General features: G+C 42.0%; 1 protein-coding gene across 5 annotated transcripts in view; it reads left to right on the top strand.

Moving 5' to 3' along the window:
- The window catches only part of LOC124231562 (rho guanine nucleotide exchange factor TIAM1), a 352,980-nt gene that overhangs the window by 197,260 nt on the left and 130,901 nt on the right, over window positions 1-24,819 (top strand). For 4 of the 5 annotated variants that reach the window (XM_046648352.1, XM_046648354.1, XM_046648350.1 and 1 more), the window contains one exon: window positions 17,495-17,673. The gene's annotated coding sequence lies outside the window, so the exon portion shown is untranslated. Of the gene's footprint in view, window positions 1-13,669; window positions 13,819-17,494; window positions 17,674-24,819 lie in introns of those variants that run through there. The other variant, XM_046648353.1, reaches the window with a different exon arrangement.

The following is a 24,819-nucleotide window of genomic DNA, read 5'->3' as shown; positions in this document are numbered from 1 at the left end:
CTGACAAACTCCCATTATAAATTGAACGTATGTAACAAACAAACAGCGCAAGCCCCAACAAGAAGGAGCAGTTGACAGGTTTAGCACTTGCTCCGCTGAAACCTGGGCCGACGTCAGCACTTAATTGCGTTCTCAGAAATGTCATGGAAGTGGGGGAGGGCGGTGGTGTGGATTCATGGCCAGGTTTCCTCCTGGAACACCCTGGCTGTGTTTTCCTTCCTTTTGAAAGGCGTGGAGAAGATTTATTTCTGATTGAATCCCAGAGGGAGATGTTGAAGTCTTCTCAAGAATTAAATATGCGTACCGTATTACGAATTACTTTTGAACCATTCATTGCTATGTCTTAAAGGTTTTTGGGTGCACTGTGTTAAAAACAAAACCAAGCAACAAACCCGTGGTTAGAAATTTTGGTTTGTTGTTGTTGACGTTTTTGTTTTAATTGGTGGGAACAAACTGCTGATGAGAAATATTAAACTCCAAATCGAAGTATTGTTACTGTATAAAATCACCTGGAGAACATTACTATTCACCTGCACCTCCCCCCTCCAATATGTTTATTTAACACAGAGCAATATGTTAGTTTCTTTCTCTGACTTGTTTATACCAGGCCTTGTAAAAAAGGGTTTGGGGTGAGGGCATAAGCATCGTTATCCTTCTTTTAATTTGTTTTAAAGTGCATAATCCAGTTATCACATACACACCTAAACATGTGTGCATCTCCCCTGGCGCCCCCCCCCACCCCCGCCATACACTGAATCCTGGAATGGATCTGATCTGATACATGCCCAGTGAGTAGGAGGTTTAAGAACCAAGGATGATGCCAGGTTAGTCATTATTATCTTTCTCATGGTCTGCATCATATTTTTATGGTTGATGGAAAGATCTGGATGAGAGAAGATAGAAAATTGGAGAGGGAAGATTACCAGGTAAAGGTCGGGCTGGTGATAATATGGATACTTGGAACTGCCAATTAAGTAAACAACTCGATTACTTGGCTCTTGATTCTGCAAGGAGACTGAATCTCTCGTAATATAAATGAGCACATTTCGTTAGATGATTTCCCACAGTAGTAAGCCACAAAACACTCCCTTGCCCATAGGTTGTTGATAGCTATTCCACAATAAAAGGTTTCATGATTAAGAAAGTTTGGGAGACATTGGGTTAAATAAAGTGAAATCCATTTCTTCACTGCAAGACTTAGAGTTCCCAACTTTGACTGCAGAATGCATATATCTGGGAGAACCTATAAGCATTGCCTTATTTCTATAGAATGTGTACAAATATTGGAAGACAGTGTGGAGTTGAGAAATGAGCACAATCACGATATGTTTTGAAGGCTGTAGATCTGGGTTCTGGATGGTCAAGCTACTCTTGCATCCACTGGACCGTAGACATGTCACTCAGTGGATGGAAGGGTAAAACACATACCCCTCTTCTGGGTTGCTGTGATCATTAGATGATCTAATGTAAATAGAAATGCTTTTCAAATTTTGAAGCAGCCTGTAAATATTTGTTATTAATATACCCTCTATTTTTTTTATCGTGGTATATTATACATAACATAGAATTTACCATCTTAACCATTTTTACGAGTCCAGTTCAGTGGCATTAAGTACACCCACATTGTTTTGCAACCATCACCACCATCCATCTCCAAAACTTTTCATCTTCCCGAACTGAGACTCTGCACCCATTAAACACTAACTCCCCCTTACTCCCATCCCCTGGCAGCCATCATTTTGCTTTCTGTTTCTATGAATTTGACCTCACTAGATACTTCATATAAGTGGAAGCATACAATATTTGTCCTTTTGTGTCTGGCTTATTTCACTTAGCATAATATCTTCAAGTATATCCTCTAATTGTTTTGATGTGCAATTTTTATTTTATTTTATTAATTTTCTTAATTCACTCACCTCCAGCGCCATTCTTTTAACACATAGGACAAAGAGGAATGGGTGCATGTCTTCTTGGAGTCTTCCTCTAGAATAGCCCTGAATGGGCAGGACCCATGATGTTGGGAGAGGTTGCTACTGAGGATGTGGCTTTAAGAAGAGCTGATCAAGAATCAGGTCCATCCTCTAATTAGAACTAAAGTGACCTAGGGCTCTCGCTGACAAGGAGAAATGTTTTGTTTCTTCCTAAACTAGTGTTTGAAATAGAAGAGACATGAGTTTCAACACCTAAGTATTGTCTCTTTATCATATAGGTGATTTTTGCACAAGCAGGATTTTAAAATTTCATATTTCGTCATTTTTACCTATCTAAAAATGGTAGCTCTTGATATGGGGCTCTTTGGGGAAATCCTCTGTAAGTTTTAGGGTGAAAATTATCTATTTCAAAATTAAATAGCCTAAAATTTTAAATGATCTGTTTATTTAAATAAAGCTTTTTGAATGTGGTTCTTTTTTCAATGAGAATTCTCTTCCATACCATGATTTTAAAGTAAAATTGTTTCTAAATACCCATTAGCCCCCATAATTAGAAATGTTTCCTTTTCTAAGGATTTCAGCAGTATTCTGATTATAGATTAAATAAGATACCAAAATTATCATAGTCTTTTTTTTCCCAGGATAATCATAACGTGCAGCTTAAAAAAATCCTAGTCAAACTGCGTCTTGTCCGATTGTGTATATTCTCATAATCTAAATTTTTTTTACCTTTGCCCTGTTGGGAGCAGGCATTTCATTGTAAAGTGTATTAGCTGTTTGAGCATAGTCTTAGCATAAAGAATTGCATTAGCTCACACCCCTCATTCTTCATTGCAATCCAGGCTCATCATAGGCACCTAGCTCTTAGGTCTCATACTGCATTTTTTCAGTCCTTGTCTCGTGTCTCTTGTCCCCCTCAATGAAAGATTCTTAAGACCCTTTCAGGAGCCTTTGGCCTTCCCCATCTTAGCATCCCCGTGGAATCTTGAACTGAGCCATCCACAGAGAAGGTGCTGAGCACACATTGACATTGAATTGGGTTGAGCTGAGTTGAGATTGAGATCTGGAAGCAATCATTGAAGGAATTTTCTTTTAGGTGAAAAACAACGTCAGAATCTTATTTACCTTGATGGAAAACCGAGCTGAGCTGGTACAGCACAGATGGCAGCTTGTTCCTGTGAGTGTGCGGACGGAGTGAGAGAAACAGAACAAAACAGGTGGCTCTGGAGCTGGCGCCCTGGTGCCAACATTAGTTCAGTCCACACGCAGTCCCCGCTTCCCTGTGCTTGTGCGAGTGAGGCATCGGCGGAACCAGAAGGCTGATGTTATTTTGATCATTGAGCTCTATTTAGTGAATACACTTGATTAATCCCCTCCTTCTTTGCATGGTTGCTATTTTGAATGGAAAATCACCGCTGGAAAAACAAATCCCCACGTTGATTGTGTACACAGTAGCTTTTTTCCCTAATAACAGCCCCCTTTTCTGTGAAGCCTAACATTTTGAAAGCACCTACTAGGTGCTGCATTTTACTGAGAAGGAATCTGAAGCCATAGAGAAATTAAGTGATTTACCCCAAGTTCACGAGGTGCTCAAAGAGGCGTACTCATTGCCTACCCACTGTGGGTGTTCTTTGGTTTGGTCTTTGAAAATTCAAGCTCCTTGCCCTATGGAGAAGCCGAATTAGGACTCCTAAGCCAAATCTCTCAGCTTGTTTTCTCTCAAGGTGGATATTTTCAGAAAGGGGCACAGTTAGGGCTTGGGAGGGCTGTAGTGACTCCTGAGCCATCCGAGGGTTGGTTTGGTTTAAATGTGGACTCGTCAGTTCCAACTAGCTGGGAGGAATTGCTTTCCCAGTGTGATGCATTAGTCATAAGCAGGGTGTAGGAGGGTGTTGAACAATCATTCTGACCCTCCTCCCTATCACTGGGCCTTCAAACTCAACTTCAAGCCCAGCTGCATTGGAATGGAAGACTTGCTGGGGACACCCCCCCACCCCATCCCTGCTGTGTGCTTGAAGTGTTGGCTCAGAGGTAGGAGAGGGTGGTAATTTCAGATCCAAGGTTAGAACAGAAATGTTGCCACAGGGAAGCTATGTACCCAGGACCTCCATAATTTGTGTATGTGTATGGCGGGTGGGGGGAGGTTAAGGGTGGGGGCCAGTGTATTTGTTTTTCAATCTGCAAATATGTTTTGGTACTGTTTCCCATATTGAAATCGAATAGAGCCGTAACTCATGATGATGTTGGCTACCAGGAGACATAAGCTTGGAGAGATGCAATTATCTAGTGATAGATGGCAACGATGACATCATGGAAGTCAGGCCACTGTCCTCAGTGACCCCGTCTTGCCCTGGAGCCTGGGGCCTGCCAGGAACACCCCAAGTAGAGCGTCTTTCAGAGCTCAGATCAGGCGGCCTTGTGGGCTGGTCGTCAGTCAAAAGCACCTGTTGGATAGTCTGTTGTAAACATTGTTTGGAGGAATAAGTTTTATTCTTTTTGCTCCTTTGGCTGATATTGATGCCATTAGTGGGTACTGGAGAAAAAGTCTGTTGGGGCATTTGAAGGTTAATTGTGTGTGTTAACTTGGCTAGGCTATGGTGCTCAGTTGTTTGATCAAACACCAGTCTAGATGTTGTTGTGGGATATTTTTTTAGATGCGATTAGCGTTTAACTCAATGACATTGGGTAAAGCAGATTATCTCCATAATGTGGATGGGCCTCATCTAATCCTTGAAGACCTTAGACTGAGGTCCTCTAGAAGGAGAGAATCCTGCCTTCAGATGCCTTTGGACTCAAGACAGCAGCGTGATCTTTTCCTTGGGTCTCCAGCCTGTTGGTCTGCCCCCTGCACATTGTGGACTTGTCAGCCCCTACATTGCATGAGCGAATTCCTTAAAATATATACCCATCCATCCATCCCTCCATCCATCCATCCATTCATTCATCCATCTGTCCATCCATCCATCCATCCATCCATTCACATCCTATTGGTTCTATTTCTCTGGATAAACCTGACTAATACAGGGGGCACGTGCCATCGGACACCATGTCAAAAAGTCATAAGTTATGATCTCTTCCCTCATGGAACTTGTGATCCTACCAGAGGAGATGGATTAAGACAAGTATTCAAATAACTGATAACTCTGGGGATTCAGAGGAGAAAAGTGGTAAAGAAAATCTTGGAAGACCAGAGCTTTGCAAAGTTTTCCAATAAGACATTCCAACATAAAAGAGAGGTAACTTCTAACCATTCCATGTGCCATTTTATTTGGGGGGGGGGCGAGATGGGTATTTCGTCTTAGAAAATCATGCACACTTAAAATTTTATTCTATTATCAATCTATGCTCCCCCTGCCCCACCCCTCTCCCTAACCTCCTGAGTAAATATTTGAGTAAAACTGACTTTTCAGAAAGATGCTCCTTTATTCTTATGGCTCTTCTCTCTACTGGGTATGCCGGGGTTGTTTGTATGTCAGTTAGCAGAGCAGGGATTGAGGTGGTGGCATTCTCAAAGGAAAATTCGTGCATCTTGAATGTGCATTAGTTTGGTTTTGTGGTGATGTATGTATTGAGCGGTTTGGGCAGAAGAGAGCGATATTAGTGATGAAGATTAAAGGCAAAGAGACCTGGATTAGAAGGATAGGAGTAGACGGGACAGGATAGATATAGAAGACATTGGAGGGAGAAAAGGCGAAGATGGAAAGAAAGAAGTTAACATTCATGAAACCCCAACTAAATACCTAGGAAGCGTGTTTTCACATGCATTGCCTCCCTTAATCTCCAGCACAGACCTGCAAAGCAGATTTCCTATTTTGCAGGTGGAGAAGGTGGTCCATAGGGATATTAGGTGACTGGCTCAAGGTTACAGGGACATTAAATGGCAGGTGAAGGCTAGATCTTTCTGAGTCCAAAATGTATGTTGCATTTACCAATCATGCCACCTTTTGGGAGGAATCATGAGTGTGGAAGATTTTGACCCTACATGGTATGTCAAGTTTGAACTATCAATGAGCTAGCCCCATGGAGGTGTCCAAAAGAAGGTTAGAAAGAGGGATTTGTGCTGAAGACTTAAATTTAGGCAGATGAGAGAGTGGAAGGAAGTAAATACGTTTGCTGAAGAGAAGAGTACTCCACAGGGAGAGTTAGGTAGAAGGCTGTGGGCAGAACCTGCAGTGGGGTGCGAGGCATATCTGAAAAGTACAAGGGCATGGAATCCAAGGGAAGGAATCGTTTTTTGGAGGGAGGCAGATCGGCAGAGTCAGAGGCTGGTGGGAGCCCATGGCCTTACGAACTCCGAAGTGAGAGCTCCTTTTGTCACCAGTGGCTTTCTGCATTGGAAGCTGGCCAGAGAGAGAGAGAATTTCTTCCAGAACATGAAACCCTTCCTTCCCGCCTATGAGGACCAAAGTGTTGTTCAAAATTATTTTTAAATAATTTTTCTTTGCATGCTGTTGTTAGCTTTGGTTCTTCCAGACTATATAACTGAGATTTCTTGGCTGCTCATCCTGGCCGTGTCTGAGATTACGCACACTGAAAACTGCAGCTATGGTTGGAAACTTGTTTTTGCTTATTGCATCTTGGCCAGTCATTGTACTGCCTTGTGGTGGGTGGAGATGAGGAGGTTGCAAAAAAGTGAGTCCTTGCTTCTTGTATCATTTTCTTTGTCTACATATGGCGTTGTTTTATTAACTACTGATGAAAGGATGTTGGTCACTATCTTGATTGCAAAAACACAATTTAATGGCCCCTCCTGAGCTAGTGCTATCAGGAGGTAATTTCAGAGCCGCCTAAAGTTTTAGCACATGTCTGCAGACCTGGGCTCCTGAATGGTGCTATGTTACCTTCCTGAAGATTCTGGGAGGTTTTGACACTGCTGTGATGTTGCTTCATAATAAGGCCAAGATGCAGGTAAAATTTAGACTCTACCGATGGGGAAACTGAGGCTCAAAAAACAAACATTAGCAACACATATTGGGGTACTTTTTTTAATTTAATTTAATTTTTTTTTTTCTTACCATTGGTGACCTTTTTTCGGCTGCTGGTTCTCTTGTAACTTGCAGATCCCACCTGTCAACCATGTCCCTGGAAAACACAGTGAGCCTGACTTCGGTAGGACAAGGTGGAATGCAGATAGCAGATGGAGGAAGAAGGAATATATACCATCAGTGGTTTGGTTCATGCAGGGGCCATGTGGCTGGAGAAGGAGGCATTCCTATGAGTTTGCCACAGACGGTCTTTCCTTATTCTTTCTTAGTTGCAGATTGGCTTTCTACATCCCAGAGGAGTGCTCTTCAATGTCAGATGGATGTGCAAGATGATTTCATTAGGGTGTGGGAAGGAAGTTTCAGAATTTCTATTTCTTTCTCTCTTGTGCATGTAAATTTCTGTGTATTTCTATTTAGTTCAAACATACCAGAAATTGAAAATGTGCATAATTTATTTGAACAATACCTCATGTATGTAATTTATACATTAATTAAATAAGTGATGACACACCCTCATACTGTTTTGGGTGGGCATGCTCAGAACTATTTTATTGAATAGGGATGCCCATAAAATGTTTTGCACACGAGTGCCTTGGACAGGAGTGTACTCATTAATTCCTAGAAGGCAAGCCCGGTGTCTTATTCACTTGCTTTGTGTGTGGTCTCATAGATATTACTTGGCAGTGAATGTCAAGCTTTTTTAAGCTAGTTGCTGTCATACAAGAAACAGATTTGCTTTGTGATTTTATGTATCGGTTTTTCTGCTGGGGACTTTGATGTATCGTTGTTTCAGAAACGTTCCCAGGAAACTGTCTTTATGTTGAAAAGGGGCTGATTATCCTCTTATGTCTTCAGGGAAGGGCGTATGTGCTTTGTTTGTTTTTTTTTCTTCTACTTTCAAAAATCCAGTGTGCAACTGATTCATGTGCTTTTTATTTTCCTCCCAATTTGTAATTCAGCTAGGATGAATGTTGGTCGTTATGTAGCCAAAAAGATCTTGCAGCAGTGTTTAAAGTAAGAATTGGTTGTTCCATCTTGCATTTCTGGGGCCCCCGCTCAGTGGTACTTTTTGCCTTCGTTGAATCATGTATTTACTGGAAAAAGGATGCCCGGCAGAGAGAATCTCATGGCGGCTCCCATTAATGTACTCATGGGTTTGACTTAAGCAAGTTAAAGAAACATGGACTTCTTTTCCAGTAGAGGGAGCATAGAAACTTCCAGACCATTCTCTTAATTTTAAAGAGAATGGATGGTCAAGCAGGTTGGATTGAGTTACTCGTGGCTCCATGGTTAGTCCACGTCTTTCCTGCCATCTCTCTCTCCCCATTGCCATGTGGCCCCAGCCTTCACTGTCACAGTCAGGGACATAACCAGAACATCACCTGAGATCTGCGTGGTGTTGCACAGCTTTCAACTTCTCATTCCAGTCGCTTGTAGAAAGGTAAAGTGATTGTCCTGAAAGGCTGCGTTTGTTGGAAGTGGTGCTCAGGCGCACTCACTTACGCATTCCAGATGCGTTTCACTATGATTTGTACAGCTTTGAACCTCAGCCTTGCAGTCGATATCTTATTTAAACTATAAACCCAGTCCCAACATGTGTGTAAGGAGCGTAGCGGGTGTCCTGTGGACCTAGAGAGTTTTGGAGCCAGAACTCCAATCTGACTTACATTTTAACTTCATGGCACCAAACCTGAGGCATGTACTTTTATTTTTGTGCTAAATTATCGATGCACTTTAATCCAGTTATTATTACAGGTATTGGCTTAGTCAACAGAAGGCGTAGTTGATAGAATGTTTTAAACTTCTGGCCTCTCACAGGTTATTAGAGATGTGTTTTTTTGTTGTTTTTTTTTAAGGTCTTTGATTATGCAATGGAATTAGCCACTATTTGTGTCTCCATTTTGGTATCCTTCCTGAACTAAGCTGTTTGGGAGGGTCTCTTTTTTCAACTTTCTTTCTTTTATTCCTGTGTTAGTATATTCCAACCCTCATTCTTTGTGCTGAGGCCTTGTGTGGAATAGACACCAGATTTCCAGTAGGATCACTGTCAGTGACTTCTGGCCTCTCAAGGATAAACCTTTTGAACTGGGTGCTCCATTTGACTTCACAATGGAAGGTGTTATCATCACCTTCCATTTTTTTTCAGTTACCAAACTAGAAACTTGAGAGGCATCTCTTCCTTCTTTTTCTCCTTCCCTCGTTTCTCACAGGTGTGTATGTGGCCACTGGGTCCTGGTGACTCCACCTGCCTTTCTTCTTACTGGAAGGCTCTCATTGTCCTGGATGAGGCCACGTTATCTCCTCCAGGCTGTGCCTCATTGGTTGGTTGCAACAAGACTCCACTTTCTCTTCCATGCGAGCTGGGGGGTTGGGAGGAGAACATGTTGGGTCATGTAACTCCCCTAATAAAATCCCATTACACACAGTTATACCCAGTTCCCCTATATAGCATCCATAGCCCCAGTCCATTTTTTTAGGCTCATCAGCTCCAGTTCTTTTCTACGTACTTACCTCTCTGTAACATTAGGCTAATGCTCCTTTCATTCCTCAGAGCCTTTGCTCTTTTTTTTTTTGCAATCTTCTGCCTCCTTTTTTAGCAAATTCCCTCCTAGCTCTCTTCATTTCCTCCCATCCTCATAAGCCAAGCCAAATCCTATGAACCCTTCAGGACCAGATTCAACTGATAGCTTCTCCTGGCGGAATTCGTCTGTTTCTTTTTTTTTTTTTTTTTAATTTTTTTTAAAGATTTTATTTTTCCTTTTTCTCCCCAAAGCCCCCCGGTACATAGTTATATATTCTTCGTTGTGGGTCCTTCTAGTTGTGGCATGTGGGGTGCTGCCTCAGCGTGGTTTAATGAGCAGTGCCATGTCCGCGCCCAGGATTCGAACCAATGAAACACTGGGCCGCCTGCGGCGGAGCGCGCGAACTTAACCACTTGGCCACGGGGCCAGCCCCGGAATTCGTCTGTTTCTTCCCATCAGTCACCATTAATAATGCCAGTTTAGCCTTTTCAGCCCCGTCTCAGAGTGGATAAGTGTCCACCGTTTTCTTAGATTGTGGGCCTCATAAGGAAATGGTCTATTTTCTCATCTCAAACATACAGTAGGTGCTCAATAAGTGTTGGTTGAGTTGAACTGAGTTGGTAACAATCAGAAACATTCTTACATAGACACTCTGCTTTAGCTAAACAATTCCTGAGCAGTTTTTGGATAGGCATAAATATAACTATTTAAAAATCTATTTTTATATACTCTGTTTCATAAGATAGATGCTATCAGTTGTAAGATGCATCAGTTTCACGTACCACTGAGAAAGAAAGAAAATGATGCCGATTAATCCACACTACCCCATTGTGATTGTAAGATATATTTGACTGCAGAGATGTTCAAAGTGAAAAACGTGTTTCTCAGACTCAATGGAATAAGGAATTATGTCTTACCTCTTAGAGCTTGTGGTCTTCATTGTATAACTGCAGAACAAGTAGAATTCATTTGCAAATAAACAATTCAGGTTATTTTTAAAGGTATTTTTCATTTTAAGATGAGGAGGGGGCTGGCCCGTTGGCACAGTGGTTAAGTTTGCACACTCCACTTCGGTGGCCCGGGGTTCGCCCGTTCAGATCCTGGGTGCGGACCTATTCACCACTCGTCAAGCCATGCTGTGGCGGCATCCCACATAGAAGAACTAGAAGGACTTACAACTAGGATATACAACTATGTACTGGGGCTTTGGGGAGAAAAAAAAAAGAGGAAGATTGGCAACAGATGTTAGCTCAGGGCCAATCTTCCTCACCAAAAAAAACCCCTGCAAAAATAAATAAATACGTAAAATAAAATGGGGAGAGAGTCAAGGAGCAATGTGGGCTAAGTACCCAGGGAGTGGGTACTTAGTGGGACTCTAGGCCTGGGAGACACTGTTCTGTCACTCTATTTCATGATCGAGCCTTCATCTCTTCTCTTTCCAAAGACGAGGACTTGCAGGTAAAGAGTCATCCCCACTTTGAAAATGCTTAGGAGGAAGTTCTTTAAAAATTTTTTGAAGATCATTTTATTTGACTTCAAAGTGGAAGATTCTTTGCTGCGCTGAAATGTTTTACTTAGTCTGATTAAAATCCTGTGTCACCACCTAAACACATGTCAAGATTGAGGCTCATAATATCCCCTTAGCAAATGGTGTTACACAGGATCCCATTACATTTCACTTTTTGTGTTGGGCGGCTGTGTTTTCCAACTACCATACCTGCTCGTTGACTTTCGGTCATTAAGTTAAGTTGCTAATCAAATATTCACACACATGTACAAACTTAGTATTTCTAGCTTCTCTTCCTTCCTCTCCATCTTTAGTATTTGGACTACTGACATCTCTCTTTAGCCATTTCCTCTTAGAGAATTTTTGCCATCTTGTACACGCCTTCCACTGACACAAGTACCACAGTGACAGGAACAGAACCAAGGAGGAAATAGCAAGTCCCTGAGGGGAGTGGTTCTTTCTAAAGGGCCCTTTAGGCTCAGAGCGTGAGGGCCGACAAAGCAGATCAAGTGCACCCCAGCCCAGGAGCCTCTCCAGAGGGGCTTGTGACATTTTTCTCTGTCCTTGACATCGCAGGCAGTCCCAGTCCTCGTTGCTGACCAGGCATAGTTGCCACACCAGCTGCTTGGGTGCATGGCCTCACCCCAGGGCGCTCTTCTCTGATTCAGAGAGTGGCTCTCCCACTCTGTGTGGGAAAGGCAGCTCCGGGCCAGGGAACCGTGCCCTGTACAGTGGTGCCGAGAATGAAATTGCCAAATGACCTCGTCCCGCTCTGCTTCCTGATGAAGGAACGGGACCCCTTGACATCCTGTCTGTATTTTGAGCTGAAAGACTTCCCTCTTGGCTGCACGGTGAGAGAACAGGTGAAGGCAGAGGCCAGGTGGGAGGGGTTGGAGACCATCATGGAAATTGCAAATTGCACTTTGATATTTTAGGGTCCCTTTGCGGGGAGGCAGGCAGCAGCTGCCAAGTCAGAGAGTCCCTTCATCCGAGTCTGAGAGTGGCCTTCGTCTCCACTGCTCACACAAGGCCATGTCCTTTAGAATGGAGACTCCCCGCTCTTCATTCTGTCTCAAGGCTAAACCTCAGGCTTAGAAAGCCAGAGAGAATCTGAAGCAAATCCCGTTTCTAGAGCTTCAGTCCTTGACAGTGCTCTGTCCTAACGCACTAGCCACTCTGCCCTGGTGTCTTGGGAGATGAGCCTTCTCCCTGTGCCTGGTGAGGCGTCTCAGCTGACGTGGGGATGGGAGGCAGGTCTGCCTAAGGGAAGGACCTGCGTGGCTCAATTTTGGAAAAGGCATTGTTGGGTAAAGGGATTTTACTTCGAAATCTCTTCTAAACTAAGGCATTAGTATGTTTTTGAGAAGATTATTTTGGTATGCATTTTATGATTTTATAGTCTGTTATGTTTCACAGGGGGTATGGAGGCACTTTCAACAGAGTACCCTTCTCTCCCACTGTCTCTTATGGGTGCCTAGATAACCTAGTTCTCACCAGCAACACCTGGTGAGAGTTAAGCCACAATGTGGTGAAATAGCAGAGGATAGATTTCAGCATCGTTAGAAGCTGGCCACAACCAGTTGCATTTCCATTTTCTTTGGGGATCACATGTTCCATTTTCTCTTTCAGTGACATGAGTGTGCTTTTTTTGATGTGTCTCAAACTTGAAATTGAGAATTTGGGAGCAGGGAGCCTGGAGCTGAGCTCTCACATCACATGTTCACTCCTCTTGGGGTGATGGGTGGAAATTGTCAAGGGTTCAGTAGCTTCATGTCTTCTTAGGGCTTGCATTTTTGAGAAAATACGTGATTCTCGCCGTCTGTCCTGAAAAAGCTATTGAATCCAGTTCAGTAAGCTGGGGCCTCATTTGAGCCCTGGTTAGGGCCAAGCTGTGGGGCTAGTAGGAAGATTTGACAGCCAGCTGTGTAATGCAGCCTTTTGGGACTGGAGATTTCCAAACTCCCTCCGATGGAGCCGGGAGGGAGCGTAGTGAGTGATGCAATGTTGGAGTGGTATGCCTTGGCAGTTCTCAGTGTCCAAGTGTAGTTGCAAGACAATAAACACCAAGAACCCAAGGAAATTTAGAGGAGTATTTTGGCCTAAAGCCACTAACACAATGCCAGCCAGATAGTAAGATTCCATAAATGGTAGATCTTCCTGAGCTGGGGTAGAATATGTTACTTTGCTTTGAAATGCACTGACTTTACTCCTAAGAAATATGGTAATGTCTGTCCCAGCTGAACCCGTTGGTTAAGTATTGCCAAAGATTCACTGTTCTAAAATTAAAGTTATTATTTTAGTAGAAGGTTCCCAATTTATAGCTGGCTTAAAAATATTGATTCTAGGAATATGTTTCCTCACTTAGTCACCTTGGGGGACATTTAGATATGCTAAGAAGTAGCATTGCTCAAAACTAGTACAGTCTTTGGATATGGGAATTTTGAGAGATTTTGTTTGTCTGTTTTGGGTGTCTTTCTTTATCTGCCTTAAAAACAGGGTAGGGCTAAAACTGTGTCATCCACGCTTTATGGATAAGAATCTGGAGCCCCTAGCGTAGCTCATTTGTCTGTGCTGAGGGATCAAGTTTTCACTGAGAGTCCTGGCCCCTCAGCGGTCACGTGGTTCACTTGAGAAGGAAGGTGCTGCTCCTCTTCTTTGTGTAGGAGTCCTTGTCACGGTCTCAGTTTTCACACGAGCCAGACAAGCTCACCTGTAGTGGAACCCTCCCTTTATGCCCGATGAGTGTGGTCCTCTGGTAGCATGACCCAGCTACACTTGGGCATGAGCCAGAGAGCCCCATCTCAAGCTTACCGCCCCTCGGCCATGATCTAACACTGGAGAGCAAACAGTCTTCAAGGAGAATTTCCTGGAAGGTAGGCAGCCTCTTTACTCTTTAGCAATATCCTATTTCCTCAAAACGCCTGTTGCTGAAGTGTGATTTATTTTATGTCAGTTATCAAGAGAAGAAACATCCATATGAAATTTGTCACTGAGCCCATGTGGAAGGGTGTGGTCCAAAACATTGTTCATCGTATCACAGTGGGCTCAAAGGACCATCAGTGGAAATTCTGGTCTAATCTTAGGACCAAGAACGTTTGTCCTTCTGAGCAATTGATGAGGACGTTGTGAATTTTACAACTGCCGTGTTTTCCCTATTTGAGTTGGTTGTTACAAAGCTTACTGTTAAACTGAACCCCCTGGGTACCTCGATAGGGTACACATTGTTACCTTTATTCTCCCCCCTTCACTTTGTCTTAACTTTGGTTCTCTTTTATTTTTCCATTAATAATTTCTTCTATTCTAGTTTAGATCATGTATCTTTGGAAGTCACTCTCGAGTCCTTTGTTGAATAAAATGATGGTTAAAAAAATAAGAAAATGACTGATGAGGTTTCTTTAATCTTAATTTCTGAAACATTTAAAATTTTCCAGTGCCCCAGATCATCCATCCATCCGTCCATCCATCCAATATTGATTTTGGACTAAGTATGAATATACAATATATTATTTAGGATTCTGACTTGTTCAGGATATTGATCCAAGACCTCCCCCAAGCCCCTCCAAGGTTTGGGGTAAGGGAAAACTTCCTAATTTCTTAGTTTGCTAATATGGAATATTTTTGTGCACTAAATCATGATGAACAGAATAAGAGTTAAGATACTTACATAGCGTTTAATAGTTTATAGTGTTTCATGTTGTCTCTTTAATTTCTGTCTTCTAACAACCTTTTCAGATAGGTGTTAAGTAAGGTAGATAATTTTACATTCTTATTTTTCTTGTTGAGTTTCAGAATAGGCCATTTACTTGCCCAAGATCATGTAAGTTAGTAAGTCATAGAACCTGGTATAGGAACTTGGATATTTTGAAGGCAAGTACAATACGCTTTCTCTATGTACATTGATTCCTGGAACTTGCAAGGACTTAAAAATGAAGGATGCACCCTATGAGTGTTTTTAGAATGTGAAAAAGAAAGTTGTGATCTGGCAGACTTTTTAAGCAAAAGCCATGGATTAACTGCCATGGAGACAATATTTCTGACAGTTTTCCTGTTTTCATCTTACATCTGACTGTAGGATTGGAGCGATGGGACTTCTCAGCCCTGTCTATTTTTGCAGATATTTGAAGCCTGAGATTAGTTTTGGTAATTCCTACCCCGCCTCCAGCATACACACTTCCTTGTGAAAACTGGTTGTTTGACACATGACGCAGAAGTTGACTATATGAGTTGAGGATGAATCAGAATGAGGTTGAAAAACTTGATACACTCAGCGTTTACTTCACTGGGGGTCATCTCAGTGTAATGTAACCTGGCCAACCGGTACTGCCAGATTTCGTCAGCGTGGTTTGTGTGTGTGCGTGAGCTGTGGCAGATTGAGTAGATCATGTCTTCCAGCTGGGGTAATTAATTCCCCTTATTGTCCCACATTAGAGTTAAGGTGACTGGTTTCATCCGATTTATAACAAAAACCTACTTTCAATGGGTTAGATACCATGTTTTGAGGAAATCCCCATAATTGTCACCCTTTGGTAGCATACTACTTATGGTCTCCACATGTTCAATAATAATGGAAGTAATGGTCCACAGTAGACCATGGGGTAGACGTTAAGCTAATCGTGTAACATAGATGATCTCACTTATTGCTCAGTGATCCAGTAGTTTAGGTAGTGTTCTTATCCCCATTTGTAGAGGGGTGAACTGATAAGTAGAGCTTGCTTCCGATCTCTGCAAGTCAGTGGTTAAAGCTGAGATTTGACTTGATGCTGCAGTAGGACTCCGGGCTAGAATTGCCAACCCTGGTACATAGCTGCCTCCTGTTGAAATGGATTCTTGGCAGCTCTTGAAGAAGACCTGAGTACTGGTAGTTCTTGAGTTTCGGTGGCATACAATCACAAGACTGCGGTGGAGTTAACCTGCTACAGGCAAAATGAGTACTTGGCACATTGCAGCCTTTGCATATCTGCCACTTGCAAAAGAGCAAATCTGGGGCTCTTCATTAGTCCATTTCATGAGCTAGTTCCCACAGCCAGGGTCACAGGTAAAAATTTTTTTCTGCCAAAATCAGAAAAGAATTATACCAAATAGGTTCAGTTTTGTTTTTCTGCATGTTTTATAAATAAGGCCCTATAACTTTCACCTCCTTCTCCATAGAGTTTTTCTGCTCAAGAATTAGAGGAACACAGATCGAGAAAAATTGTTTGATAAATAGAATATGTACCTTTTTTTAAAGTATAAAAAAATGCATTATCAGCCTCCATTGTGCAGGTGGAAGGACAGCCGCCTGCAGGCCTGGTTTGCCAGCGAGAATCCAGCCTTGCAAATTATTGGCAGCTGGCACCGTAATAAGTCCATTTCAATATAAATGGGCTGTTGCTTATTAATTTCTGCCAGTTCCTAAGCAATTCAGGAACTGCTTTGAAAATTGGAAAATTCGCAGAGAGCAGCTTAAGGAGGATGCCTAGGAAAGGAGAGCGAACAGGATGGAAATGGGGGAATTATAGAAAGGGCACATATTGTGGGGTAATAATGGGGTATTGCTGAAAACTCATGCTCCTTTCCCCGCAAGCGTGAGTCACGAACTTCTCCGTTAAATACCACGTTTTCCAAGATAAGGAAGAACCGTAACTTTGTTTATCGTTCTGTTCTCTGTGGATGTCTGTATGTATTTATTTACTGCCTCTGTGTGAATGCCTTCCACGAAATAGACAATTTTCTCCGTGTTCCAGCTCAAAGTGTCATCTTAGGTTCCCACCTTGTTGAAACCACCAGCAATGGTGGCAGCTGTGGGCAGCCCCACAGAGGAATATCCACGACAAGAGAAATAAGCTGCAGCCACCCCAAGGAACCCGCAGGTCTTTTTCCCTTTTTAGTATTTGCAATCTCACCTCAGAAAGCAGTCTTTAAAAAAAGAGAGGGGGGGGGACCATTAATACTGCTTGTTTGTGGAGCTTTCCTTGTCAGTTTATTTTCTGTATTAAATAACAGTTTGGATATTTTACCTAAATTTCTTTCCTGTGCCCATTCTTCATGAGTTTCCTCTGAATTTGATGTTTGGCGGCTTAAGAAAATAGGTATACAATGAAAAGATCTATGTATTTAAATTTGGTCTTTTGTTTTACTGTCTTTCAGCATTTCTTCAACTTTTGCTATAAATATAGATCTACTGTGACAATAATGGGGACTCCCTTGTTTTCTTTCGTTTATCTCTGTTGAGACCTTTTGAAGATTGAGAGGGAACCATGGAAATCACTTGCTAGTAACCTGTTTCTGTTTTCCAATACCTTCATCTCTTGCAATATGTTAAAAATGATAAAATAACTTAATTTGTAGGGCTGTTTATGACCATAACTGTAAAAGGAGCTTGTATTTATTTATTTACCTGATTATGCGTGGCCTTTTATACCTGTAGCTAAATGTTGGGTTGTTTGATTTGGGGTGTGGCTTTTCACACAAAGTTGATGTTGAAGAATTGATGAAAATGAGCTTGATAGAAAAGCCCTCTTTCCTGTGTTCTGGCTGATCATTTCCTTTCTCTTTTTCTGTCCTCTCCAGGTTTTTGGCACACTATCATAGATTCAGATGAGACTGTGATGGCCACCCCGAGGGGCAGGTGCTGATTCCATTTCCCAGCCCCTGTCACTGTTCATCCTGACACCATTTCCAGTTTCAATATCTAAATGCCACAGTGCTCCTGCGGCAAGTTGGGCTGGGAACCACTGTTGCCTTGTAAGGTAGGTTTCTGTGTGTATATTCGTCTTCGTGAATTAACGATGGGATAGATATGTTTTAGCATAATTAGAATTGCTCTGTTGTATGTAGTTCATGGGAAAAAGAATTTGGAACCATTTCTTTAGATTAAGGTTACACCCATATAACAATTCAAAAGCATTAGCATTAAAACTTAAGAAAAAGAGAAAACCGTACCTATGAAATCTTTTCTGCCCCTGTGAATTGCCCTCACGGTCTTTTAAATTTATCCCTGAGCTTCACCATCTTTATATTGGATTATGTTTGAAAAAGGCAAACCTTGCTTCAATATCTTACTTCAAAACAATGATATATTTTGTTTCTGGTTTGGATAATCTTTAAAAAGAAAAATAAATACAGTCAAAATAATAATCTTTCAAAATCGAAGATCATCTTTTATTTGTTGCAAAACTTTCCTGTTTAGTCTCTTGTGTTAGGGGTATTTGTGTGTGACTTGGCAAAAGGCTTTTCATGGGTTTGTAAAGATTTAGAAAAAACTTTCAAAACTTTGTCTCAGTTTAATCTTAGCTCTTTCCCCCGCCCGTCTTCAGGCTCAGCCTCCAGGAGGGGAAAAACAGGCTTGCAACCAAGACCTCCCACTAGAATCTAATTTTAAATTTGCAATCTGTTGTCTTGTGATTTTCGCTTCAAATTTAACTTTGAAATAAATACATTTCATCCTCTCTCTTGCAATTTTGGAGGTCTGTTTTCAAGTCATAGCACGGTAATCATTACGTTTATTTTAATAAGTTTTTAAATAACTCAGGGGAGTGAAAAATTATATTATTAATAATTATAATTAATACACATCATTAAATGCCTTATGCTTGGATTTCACAATGTCCTGACCAATGGCAGAGAAACTTTGCTTTAATCGTTAACTTTTGACTTGAGTATAATATGAATTGGGTCGTCTCGGGCCCACGAATGGCTCTAATGTTTTCTATATTTGAAGTACCCTTGTTATAAGGCAATCTGAATGATGAGCTTTCCCACTGAGAAGAGCTGTGCTAAAACTTTAGTATACTCAGGTGACCAACACAATGATGAGTAAGGGGTGGTCCCTGCCATTGGGAGATTATAATACAATGGGAAGAGGCTACATACGAAGTAAGACAAGTGTGTCCATGTACAAATAACCATGCCAGAGACACAGTGTGAGGAGGTCAAGCAAAGTGCCGTTGGAATGGAGAGAAGGGGTGATGAAATCCAAGACAGAGGGTATTTGCTTTATCTTAGGTAATTTTCGCAAGCTGTCTGTTTCAAGTTTGGGTTTGGTGCTGCTCTGTTGTAGCTGTTAGCATAGTGCCCACATCCTCACTCTCTTCAATTACCCAAAAACCCAGGGACTGAAAACATGTTCACATGTTGTATTTATTTTCTTTCCTTAAAATGAATTACAGGCTTAATGTAGAAACTTGAGAAAATACAAAAAAAAAAGAAGTATAGTTTTGAAAATTAAAATCACCTGTAATTGCTCTATCCAGAATAGTTACTTTTAAAATATTTACACGAGTCTATCATCTGTGTGTATGTGTGTGTGTTGTGTGTGAAGGTGAAATATTACTAATATTCTTCAAGAAAATTTTAATTTCCTCAAAGCCAGTATCCTGGATGTGCATCTCAGATGCAGGTTTTTTATTTGCTGAGAATAAGAGTTTTGCTTCAGAGATGTTTGATGCTAATAGTGGAATTATCTTTTTGATTATCTACTTGTGAACAGGGCAAGTCCTGGCAGGCTGACCCACAAGGCTGGGCTCTGGTCAGGTGGAGCTTTTCTGTTCTTCAGCTAAAGGGTGGGGCATTCTGCTGTCTATTGGAGAACTGCTTGAACTTCTGGTCTCATCTAGGGAGTTAGACGTCCTAAACCATATTATTATAACCTTCTTAGTCCTCAAGGTGATGAGGTTGTTTCTAGTTCCCTTTGTATCTGCTTCTTTCTCTCCTCTTTTCCCTTTGACCAACCTGAAGTTACAGGAGTATTTTTCTTTGTTCTCTGCTCAGAGACCTTGACCATGGGGTGGCTTTCTGTTAACTGGAATGTCTTCTCATGCAGTACTGAAAAAACATAACATCAGTGTGATTAAAACATGCAACTTACATGTTATATTTTGAAACATTTAAGTTTTACCTTCCTTTTTTATTTGTGTTCTAGTTCTCTGCTCATGTATAACGATTGATGTTCCCAGTGATCTTGCATAGACATTGCAACAGTTCAGTCTTTCATTTATCACTTTAAAAGTTTTTACTTGATAGTTGCAACATCTGGGTCACCTTGGGGTTGGCACCTGTTGATTATCTTTTACCTTGGTTAGATTTTTCTGGTTCTTTGGACTGCATCGTGGGCATTTTGAATATTATGTTGGGAGACTGTAGGTTCTGTTAAAAACATCTGGAGAGGGGCTGGCCCTGTGGCACAACGGTTAAGTGCGCACGTTCCGCTTCGGTGGCCCGGGGTTCGCCAATTCGGATCCCGGGTGCGGACATGGCACTGCTTGGCAAGCCGTGCTGTGGTAAGCATCCCACATATAAAGTAGAGGAAGATGAGCATGGATGTTAGCTCAGGGCCAGTCTTCCTCAGCAAAAAGAGGAGGATTGGCAGCAGTTAGCTCAGGGCTAATCTTCCTCCAAAAAAAAAAAAAATCCACACATATCTGGAGAGTGTTGGTTTTTCTTTTTTGTTGTTTTAGCAGACAATCACCCTGGCTAGGTTCAGATTGCAAGATCCGTCTTGCCTTTGGAAGGTGGTGGCTCGAATGTCAATTCAGTTTCAAAACCTTTGCTACGCTGCTTTGGGATTATCCCACACCTGTGGCATGTGGGAGTTAGACTGGGAGGTGAGCTGTGGTTTCTATCATAATTCAGTTCTCAAAGCCTTTGGTGTCTTGCTTTGGGTCAGTCCCTGGCATGTGCATCTGAGGGATGCGCCTGGGACTTGTGTGGACTTACATGCAACGTTAGACAATTTGCTTCTCCAGCTCTCTTTTTCTCTGAGATACCCCCTCACTCTTTGGTTTGCAGAGACCACTCTTCTTGATTTCTTTGGCCAGAACCACAGAGTGTGTCTCAGGCGCTTTTGTTGCCTGTGCTGCAGCTGCACTGGGTGCTTGCCCTCCGTGCAAGTCTGGGAGAGAAATTAGAATGATAAAAACAAAAATGAGAAATTCGCTCTTGTATGACTGGTGTCTTCAGGTTTTGTTTTGTTTTTTTCGTGAGGAAGATTGGCCCTGAGCTAACATCTGTTGCCAATCTTCCTCTTTTTGCTTGAGGAAGATTGTTGCTGAGCTAACGTCTGTGCCAGTCTTCCTCTATTTTGTATGTGGGACACTGCCACAGCATGGCTTGATGAGTGGTTTGTAGGTCCATGCCTGGGATCTGAACTCACGAACCCTGGGCCGCCGAAGCAGACCATGAGGACTTAACCACTATGTTACCAGGGCAGCCCCACTTCAGGTTTTTATTCCTTTCCCCAATCTGCCGGTTTTGCTTAGTCTTTGGAATCCTCAGGTAGTTGCTTTTTTCCTTTGGTCCCGAGTTTTTAGTTTTTATCAGTGAGGGAAGGATCAGCCATAGTACCTTAATCCATCTTGGCTGGCACCAGAGGTTGGCAATTCAGTTTTGTTCACTACTTTCTTAAGACAGAAGCTCTAGCCTCAGTTAATCAACCCTACCTCTCTATTCAACCTCACTTTAGACCGTTGGTCTGTGTTTGCTTTGTACTTCCTGATATTATGCTAAATGATGCCCAATACATGCTTCCTTTTTAGTGCCTAATTCATTGAAATTATATTAGAACTTTTAGATGGTTTTCAGCTATAAAAGGGGATTCAAAAATGTTTCTTTGTGAAGCATCCTCACTTTTAAACAAGATTTCATTTAACAGAATCCTCCAGTTGTTCAAGGCTTTGTTTATTTTAACTTTTTACTTTGAAATAATTATAGATTCATAGGAGGTAGAACACAGGAAGTATACCCTTCACCTAGTTTCTCCTAATGGTTGCATCATACATAATTGCAGTAAACTACCGAAACCAGGAATTGGACATTTTTTCAATGTGTGTGTATAGCTCTACATAGTTTTATCACATTAGGCTTAGTAGGCTAATAAATCTATAAAAGTAGCCCCTAAGAAAGAACTACCTACCTGATGTATCTATGAATCACCCTAATGACTGTTTATACTTATTGATAAAGTTCCTCAAGATATCTTTTAACTCTTTCATTGTGTATTTACTTTGTTGGGATTTAAAAGAGGTTACTGTGATCACTTGAAAAGTTAAACTCATTGCTTTAAGAGAAAGGTCTTGGTGTTGGAGAGAATAGAAAGTCACGCTCCCTCTAGTGTCCTTGACCCTTGGCCCTGAGAATCTCCTGATTTTCTGACCCCTTACTATTTTCAGCTGACCCCCTGCCCATCTTGCCTCTATATCTCCTTTGTCCTCATTTTCTGTGGATTGTCTTAGGCTGAGCAGTTCTGCGCTCTCCGCCCTGACAATGGGGAGAGGTGCCTTTTCAACTCTGAATCTCTTTCCTAAACCTCTGCAGGGACAGCCCCCCAAAGGGGAGGAAGATAGGAATTGAGGGCAAGAATTAAGTGAAATGAGACACAGGCAGGGCCTTAATTCTTGGCTCAGGTAATTAGGGGTTGGGGAACACTGTGGATGGGGTAGGACAATCTGAACCCCCCTACTCAGTTCATGGATCAGGGCAATCCTAAAGCCAGCTGCCTGGGATGAGGGACCTGCACAGATCTGCAGGAGGAGGGCGCCCAGAGAGCAATGGGCACGCTGGAAACCGGTGTGTCTTCTAGGCACTCTGATATAGAGGAGCCAGCATATTCAAGACCGATGTGTGTTTCCTCTAAATCACATTGTGGTAACGTGCTCGTCTATATTTTGTTGTAGTTGTAGGAGTTTGAGTTTTTGCATTCTAGATTAGAGTTCATTTTGTCATCCACTCATTCCGTATTTGTCTACTGAGCACCTTCTACCTTTCACGCGGTGTTCTAGGCACTGAGGATACAGCGCTAAACAAGACAGGCAAAACTTTCAGCCCTGCTGAAGCTCAGGTTCCAGTGGGAAGGACAGAGAATAAAAAAGAGAAGTCAGTGACATGTATTGTTTGTTACAGTTGTGATAAATGCTAAGGAGGGAAAAAAAAAACACAAGAGGGATAAGAAGAGTTGATTTCTGTGGGAGGGGTTGGCATTTTGATAGAGACGCCAGGAAAGCCTTCTCTGAGAAGGTGACATTTGAGTCAAGATCTGAATGAACTAGAAAGAGTGAGCCAGGTAGATGCCTGAAAGAAGGAAGGTTGCAGACAGTGGGAAGAGCATGGGCAAAGGCCCTGGGGCAGGCTAGGGAAGCCAGAGCTTAGATCATTGAAAAGAAAGTATGAGCCTTGAGGTTCAAATACTGAGCGTTGTTCGTATGTTAAAATCTTGCCCACTACCTCCTGCTTAATACCCTTCCCGCTAACTAGCCCCTGAAATGCAAGCTATCTGAACCACTAACATTCTACATAAGTCAATCATAGTCTGAAATTTTGAGTTTAATTCCAGTTTAGAACTGGGAGCGTTTTCCAGCTTGAGATTATTCTGACACTTCTTTTCCACTTCTATCCTGGGTTCTGCATTTCATCCTGTCCTCCTCCCTCTTGTTTTTTCCCCTCTTACCTACTGACTGTGTGATGATGATATTGGTGAGGTACTGATCCCTCACCTTTGCTTTTGTTGCTAAAACGCATCAACAGTTATTGACTGCTGATCACAAGTAGAACACTTCTAATCTCTGTAGAGGCTACAGAAGAAGTCAAAGCCACTCTCTGCCCAGAAGTTGCTTCCAGGCTCAAAGGAACAGATAAAACTTGCGCAAAGGTAAAATATAAACCAAGCCTTTCTGTTTGAAATAAAAATAAATGATGAGGGTTAATTAAGTAAGAGAGAACAGGGAAAAATTAAGATGATGGCTGTAGCTGGCATTTTACCTTCGTTCGTGCAAAGGATCAGAACTTTGAATTCACCAACATTCTGCGGGTTACCTCTGAGGCAGAGTTTGTTCCTGAAAGGGGAGATTGTGTCTGTCGTTTGCAATGAGCAGTTTTAATTTTTCATGCTTATGTTATTTCAGGGTCCCCCCACTGACCCCACATGGGCCTTCCTGGTTCTCACTGACCTTTCAGGAAAAGCTTTCAAATTAAGGGGTGCTTATGCCGTTCCTAGATTTTTCTTAACTTTAGTTGCTTCAGACTTCCTGCTGACTCTGCTGAGGTCATCCCCTGAGAATTTCTCTGGGTAGGATTTAGGAGATTTGGCATTCATCTCTAAATTCTACTTCTGGAGGTAAAAATGGCTTCTCTCCTACCTTGGCTGGCTGCAAAGACTTCTGCTACTAAAAATGCTATTAATATAACAGACCCGGCAGAGTGATGCATGGTGTGCTGTGGTCCTTGAAGGCTGGGGCCATTTCCTTTAGGAAATCTCTCCTGAAGCTTTTAACTTGATTGGTTTTCTGTTGGCAGAAATAAGCCTAACCCAAAATTTGTTGTTGAGCGTATGTCTGTCAGTTTATATTTGCAAACTTTTGGTGTATATGATAGAGGAGGGTACATCCTAGGATACTGAGGTGAGAGTTTGGCTTTTTCTTCCACTCAATTTCTTTCACCCTAATTCTTTCTCCCTTTTAAATTTAAATCTATGTGATTCTGAAAATGGGACCGTGGCTAACACTTGTTCTAAGCTTTTTATTATTTATTGGCAAAACATATAGATGCATAGATACATCCAAGTATCTTAATGTATACTTTAAAAAAATCAAGAACTCTAAGAAATTGGTCATGGCCTTTAGTACTACCGAAATTCTTTTTTTTTTTTTTTTTTTTTTGAGGAGGATTAGCCCTGAGCTAACATCTTCTACCAATCCTCCTCTTTTTGCTGAGGAAGACTGGCCCTGAGCTAACATCCGTGCCCATCTTCCTCTACTTTATATGTGGGACGCCTGCCACAGCATGGCGTGCCAAGCGGTGCCATGTCTGCACTCAGGATCCGAACTGGTGAACCCCAGGCCGCTGAAGCGGAACTTGCACACTTAACTGCTGCGCCACTGGGCCGGTCCCTGAAATTCTTATTTATT

Source organism: Equus quagga, chromosome 21, assembly GCF_021613505.1.
Source record: "Equus quagga isolate Etosha38 chromosome 21, UCLA_HA_Equagga_1.0, whole genome shotgun sequence".
Lineage (NCBI taxonomy): Eukaryota > Metazoa > Chordata > Mammalia > Perissodactyla > Equidae > Equus > Equus quagga.
The sequence above is the reverse complement of the archived record's forward strand: the minus strand, read 5'-3'. Positions and strand labels throughout refer to the sequence as shown.